Source organism: Alligator mississippiensis, chromosome 4, assembly GCF_030867095.1.
Source record: "Alligator mississippiensis isolate rAllMis1 chromosome 4, rAllMis1, whole genome shotgun sequence".
Classification (NCBI taxonomy): domain Eukaryota; kingdom Metazoa; phylum Chordata; order Crocodylia; family Alligatoridae; genus Alligator; species Alligator mississippiensis.
The window spans coordinates 130,229,352-130,236,446 of NC_081827.1; positions in this window are offsets into that span (position 1 = coordinate 130,229,352).

Sequence of the window (7,095 nt, forward strand, 5' to 3'; positions counted from 1 at the left end):
TAAACTAATGCATATAAATCAAAGTGCAATATTCCCTCCTGTAGGTGCTCTCACATTCAGAACTACAGAGGCCTTTCATCCTCCAGAGAACTGAACTGCAACAAATTAAGTCAACCTTACTTCTGAATAAGAGCATCCATACAGAGACTTAATGCACTTTGATTTACTTATATCAACTCCACACCTCCAGTTAATTCCTTTTAACTCCCTATGGGGCTTACATATCCATTATTCTCCCACAGCATCTTACTTTAACTGATAACAGAGTAAGCCTTGAGCTTCTTTTAATTCAGAAAGAGACTTCCTGAGTGAAGAATCAGCAGCGTTATTTTGTCTTCATACTATTTCTTGACTAAAATCTAATATGAATGAATTTTTTTTAAATGGTTTTTAGTCCTATGTATAAAGGAGGTTTTCCATCCCTCCCAATTTCTAAATTTAACTTTTCAAGACCATAGTCCAGAGGTGTGCAATTATTTGGGCCCATGGGTCACATTAGCAATTCTGGGGAGCTGCTGCAGGCCAGTCAGCACCCCCCCAGATTCCCTGCAAAGGCCAGAGCCCATGTGCCCTGTGACTCCTCCCTGCCACTGTCAACAGTGCACAGCCCCAGCCTGCCCCACAGCCGCTCCAGATTTGCCCTCGGTGGAGCGGACTGGCTGGCACGCATGTGTACCGCCCTGAGCCTGACCCACACCTGCTCCAGACCACCCGCCCATACTGAGCAGCAACCCAGCAGAAGCTGCTGCTTGGTACAAGGAGAAAGCGCCCTGCCTCTCCCCCTCGCTGCTGCCGAGCCACAGGGCATCTCAGGCATAGGCTTGCAAGATGGGCTTGGAAGCAGTGAGGGGGAGGGGCTGCTTTCCCCCATGCCAAGCAGCAGCTTCTCCCAGCCACTGTCACTGTTGCTGCTCAGAATGGACAGGTGAGTCCTGAACAGGCATGGGGCAGGCGGGGCTGTGCACGTGGGTTCCAGCTGGTCCATTCCACCAGGCCAGGTCCGGAGCAGGTGTGCGGCAGGCCAGGTCAGAGCCGTGCACATGGGTCCATGCCCATACCATGGGGCTGGGACCAGTGGTGGCAGCAACCGAGAGGAGCTGCCACCAACTGGGCTGCCTAGAAAGGCAGCCCGGCTATGGAACTTCCCCTGCCCTTCTGTGTACCTAGGGGGCAGCAGGATGCACCACAGGCTGGACAGTACTGCTGGCCGTATTTTGCCCATCCCTGCCATAGACAATAATCTCCGCACTGTCCCTCCTCCCACCCCAACTCTATGTCAATTATTGCATCTCCCTTCCCCCTGACAATACTGTTAGAATCAATATCCCCTTTGTTTCCTTCTTTGTCCCGTGTTTATGAGCATTGGACCACATTGTCTAGAGTACAGAACAATCTCTCACGTAGCCACACCTTTATCTCTTCCCTCTTACAAGCCCCTTCTTTTAGCCATTTTAACAATATTGGTTCCTTCCTGCTCATTGAATTTTATCTGGTCTCCCTCCGACTCCATATTCTTCAAGGGAGGAAAAGTCTTCCTGTTTGTTTTATACAGTATTAAAAACAAGGACAATGGTTAATCATCTCTTATAAAACTTCATTCTTGTTTCATAATCCCCAGTTGGCACAGTTAATTTTTTTAATCTATATTAGAACCAAGTCCTTCAACAAGGATGAGTGCAAGATGCTGCACCTAGGGAGAGGGAATCATCAGCACAACTATAGGTTGGGGGATGACCTTCTCAGCAGCACAGCAGCAGAAAGAGATCTGGGAGCCATTGTCGACTCCACAATGAATACGAGTCGTCAATGTGACGAAACAATTAGCAGAGCTAACCGCACTTTGCCATGCATTAGTAGGTGCATCATGAACAGGTCCAGGGAGGTGATGCTGCCCCTCTATGCTGCACTGGTCAGGCTGCAGCTAGAGTACTGTGCCCAATTCTGGGCGCCACAATTCAAGAAGGATGTGGGCAACCTTGACGGTCCAGAAGAGGGACACTCTTATGGTTGGATGTCTTCAGGGAAGGCCTTATGAGGAAAGGCTGAGGAGGGGAAAGGGGTGCAGCACACCCCAGTGGCTGAAAGCAGGCAGTGTCTGCCATTCCTGGGGCTGCAGCAGGAGCAGCACGAGGCTCTTTGTGGCGCTCGGGGTGGGCAGCAGCCCTACTCACCCCACTTCTCCCCACTCACTGCAGGCCCTGCTGCAACAGCCCTGGGAGCAGCCGATGCCAGTTGCCTGCAGCCACTGGGCTGAACCATGCCCTGAACCCCCCAGCGCGGTGCAGTCCACCAGCGCAGTGCATCCGCTGCAGGCTCTGGCTGGTGGCAGCACCAGGCTCTTCCCAGCACTCGGGGTGGGCTGCAGTGATTGGAGGAGGGGGGGGGTGCTGCTACCCCAAATTTTGCTGTATGCCCCCGCAACCTGCCCTCCCAACACCACTGCCAAGCACCGGGAACAGCCTGGTGCCGCCAGCAGCCCCAGCCTGCTCTCGTCCCACTGCAGGTGGCTACCCACCCCTGCTGCAGCCCTGGGAGTAACAGATGTTGCCTGCTTGCAGCTGCTAGGCTGCACTGTAGCCCAAAGCCCCCAGGGCTCCTTGCCCTGAACCCCATAGCTCAGCAGCTGCAAGCAGGCAGCGTCTGCCACTCCCAGGGCTGCAGCAGGGGCAGGCAGACTCCTGCAGCCGGACAAGAGCAGGCTGGGGCCGGTGGCCACTGCAGGCTCAGGCCGGTGGCGACATCAGGCTCTTCCCAGCACTCTGCAGTGGTGCTGGAAGGACAGGTTGCAGGGCACTACGGTGAATTTTGGGGTGGCAGCAGCCCCCCTCCCATCGCTGTGGCCCACCCTGAGCACCAGGAAGAGCTTGGTGCTGCCGCTGGCCCGGGTCTGCAGTGGCCACTGGCCCCAGCCTGCTCTTGTCCAGCTGCAGGTGGCTGCCCACCCCTACTGGAATCCTGGGAGGGGTGGATGCCACCTGCTTGAAGCTGCTGGGCTGAACCATGCCAGGAGGTTTGGGGCACAATTCCCCAGGAGAAGCAGAGCCCCAGGGGGTTTGGGGCATGGCCCAGCACAGCTGCAGCAGGGGTGGGCAGCCACTTACAGCCAGACAAGAGCAGGCTGGGCCAGCAGCCACTGCAGACTTGGACCGGCAGCAGCACCAGGCTCTTCAGTGGCTGGGGGACAGGCCCTCTTCCCCTCTCCTCACCGGTCCTCCACTCATAGCCCTTTCCCCTCCCCTCCCAAACTCAGACTTACCTGCTTGGGGAAGGGCAGAGCATGCCTATGCCGATCGCATATATGCAAATTTACCTTGCAAATAACGAATTTCTGGTACAAAAGGGTCAGCGCACAAGAGCAAATTTGCATAAATTGAACCTGCATAAATCAAGGGAAATCTGTACTCAAAAACAATTTAAAAGGAAGTAGTAGCTTAACCTGTCGAAGCAGTGACCTATTGTTTGCACAACAGGAAGACAGAGGTCATTCTAATAGCAGTAAAACTACATAAGTTTTCCTCTAAAAAGAAGCAACACATTCCTTGCTTAACATACACTTATGCATCTGCAAGGCAAAATTCAACAGTATGCACAACTGCACACATTGCTTAATAGGCAAAAGAGGCCTAAGTCGTGGCCTTAACTTCAGGTTCCTGATCTCAATCAGGATTTCCTTTTACCACATGCAGGTTTTGGTGCATGAATATTTATATTAATTTTGAGTGGTTCTGACCTGAAATCATATCCTCTTGTAAAGATGGACATAATTGGGTTAAAATTAACATAATTAACATAATTGGGTTAAAAATATATTAGGCGTTTTGCAAAACAAAAAAGTGCCCCAAAGAGAACCTGCCTTAGATAACTAGGTTACTAAAATATCTTATTAACCCAGCTCCACACCTTTGAGAGTTTTTCCAAAAGTAACATGATGCACTTTAGCTTTCACTTACTGCAGGGTATGTGTGAACACACAGTTAAACCACATTGGTTGTCCTGCGCTAGTCATTGCCCCCCGCTAACGATCTTTAAATATGATCATTTGTCCATACCCTTAAATACAAAACAATACTCAACTTGTGTGTGGTTAAAGAACTACTACCACCCTTTGCATATTTCTATTTGTCAAGTATAAAACGCGTTAAAACTAATTTGATGAAAGCTAAACCAAACAGAAGGTATAGGTTGTAGCTGTGCTGGTCTAAGGACATAGACAGATAAGGTTCTTTGGGTAAATCTGATATCTTTTATTAGACCAACGCAAATAGTTGGAAAAATTCTTCTTTGCAAGCTTTTCAGTATAAATACCCTTCATCAGGCTTGAGGAAGCATCTGCAGTTGGTGTGGGCTCTTCCTGGATGGAATGAATAGTAAGGAAGCCAGAGGCTGGTATGCATGCAAGAAAGCCAGTCAGTAAAGATGTAAAACCAAACAGAACTGGTTTACAGTGTGTTGTCTGTGTAAATTATTCTACAGAGACAATAGTCAAGACAGAAACTCTTGTGGTAGAGGCGATATCTTTTATTAAATCAACTAGATAGAATTTTTTTTTGCAAAAAAAAAAAAAAAAAAAAAATTTTTTTTTTTTTTATTTGCAAGCTTTCGGGGCCAAACACCCTTCATTAGGCAAAGAAGAATTCAAAGATTGTAAAATTTCTCCCTGGTAGAAACAAAACTTCATATTGCACAGAAGAACTAAAAGCTGATAAAGTTCTCCTGGGTAAGGAAGTTCATTTGTAACGAGACTTCTGCAAGTAAGCAAATTAGGCTCAAACAAAGGCTGTAGTAGTTTGTTAACCTCAGGTTCTCCACTGGCATGCAAGTTGCTGAATTTTGCTTCCTTAAGTTGTTCATGTTGCACATGAGAACTAAAAAAGGTGGTATGGTTCTCCTGGGTGGTAAAGTTCATTTGTAAAAAACTGCTCTGTGAGTTTACTTCAAAAAGGCTAATTATGATATGCTCCGTTTCAGGGATATGTGTTGTAGTCGTGTTGGTCTAGAGGTTGCAAAAAAAGTGTATCTGCCTATGCCACTAGACCAACACGGTTACAACAAATATCCCTCAAACATCTACAGAGACAACACACTGTGGAACTGAATAGTCCCTTCCTAAAGTTGAGCCTCCTTACTCATGCTAATTACTTGTTACTCCTTGATGGAGACCAGAGATATTACATGGAAGATTATGGTATCCCAGCCAAATTATGTCTACATGGGAGTTCAAGGACATTTATCCTAATGTATATCTTTTACCCCTTTAACATTTATCATAGTACTTGATTATCTCCTGCAGTGTTTCTATTAATGATCTCTTTAAGAAGGACACATTATAAATGTAAAGGAGGTACACAGACAAGTTGATAGCATACATTTCTTACATATAAAAAACATTAAGGAAGTAACTAATCACGGAATACCTATGATGCCAGAACTAACAGCATGGAGAAGGGTCTATATATGAATGCATTGAATATAATCTTCTACCATTTATATTGCAGGTATATCTAGAGTCCCAATCAAATTTGGGTCCCATTTTAAGTCATGGTACATACATGCAGTAAAATAAAAAAGTCCCTGTTGAAGAAAATATACTCTTAAAATATTGTTTGGATGTTACCACTGAATATCATAGGTGTGTTCTGCAGAAAATCTCTGGCTCATAAGAGCAATTGGCCACTCTATCTTTAGCCTATTTCTACTTCTCCAACATTGGCTATGCCTTAGAATGCAGGCTTTATGCAGCTTCATTTTATATAAAGGAAAATAATTTGCCCTCCATTGCATATCTGTCTTTTTAATTAGAACCTGAATTCTTCCATATACCATCTTCCCAGAGTCTCACCACCACATGCTCCACATATAGAAAAGGTAGTGGTCATTATACATGCACAACAACATTAGAGGTCACGCTACTGATACCATGAGATAGACCAGAGCCAAATATTATTGAGTAACTATCCAAACTGACTGAGTCTGGATTCTTTTAATTTTAGAGCACCCAAACTGTCATCTCTAATTCTTGCATTAGTTAAGCAATCCGCTGTGCTATAAAACTCTCTTGTTTACAACAGCATATTTCCTAATGCCTATACTATTACACATTTCCTAGCAACTGGCAGTTTGGAGGTGGAGGAGGAAGCATCTGCCATTTAACATGACGTTATAATAGCATTCAGTATCTAATCACAAATATACTAAGCAATGGCTCTCACCCCACCAAAGCTCTAATGGACAAATCAGACTCAGCAAGGTGGGACAATGCACGATCAAACTGGAGAGTATGCAGACTTAATTTGTTAACTATTTGTAAAAATAATTTCTTAACCTCAGCTCAATAGACAACTTCTTTCTTGATGGCCCATGTTGGCCTTCCTAGGGAAAGGGCTGAATTCCAATAATACTGAAGGCCAGAGATTTGATGGAAAGAGCCTATATTTTAATGAATTTACCACATCAAATAGGAGATCTGCATATCGAATGTCCATCAGTAATTCTGCGGAGTTGTTAATCTGATTATTCCCTCCACCCAAACACAGACAGAACCTCTTATGTTAAAATAAGCGATGAATAATTTCCTGATGAGTGGTGGAATTGAGACATCAAAAGTTACAACCAATCACAAAAATGACAAATTCAAGTTTACACTGTTCTATAGGTTAAAAAAGCTAGAATCACCCATGAAATTGTAAACTTTGATATCACAGCTATAGAAATGGCTTATTGGATGCAACACTTTGCCACAAACCATATAGAACTAATATATCTATACACACACAGATATATAACAGGTGTTACAAATGCAAGGAAGATTTACAGAAATCAGTGACAGCAAGGCTGGTATTTATTATAGTATATCCAAGTAGAAAAACAGGTAGGAAGAAGAATATGAAGATCCATCCAGTATCACCTGATGAGTAAAAATAAATGCCAATTGTGAAAACATACTAACTTGATGTTTGAGAAATTTCCTCAGTTAATGCGGTTTTAATTCTTAAGGAGTTAGATGTTTCAAAGAACTTAATAGATCTGGATTTTTTTTTAAACTTCACACCAATTACAAATGATTAAGAAAATTCTGATGGACATTTGCAACTCCTT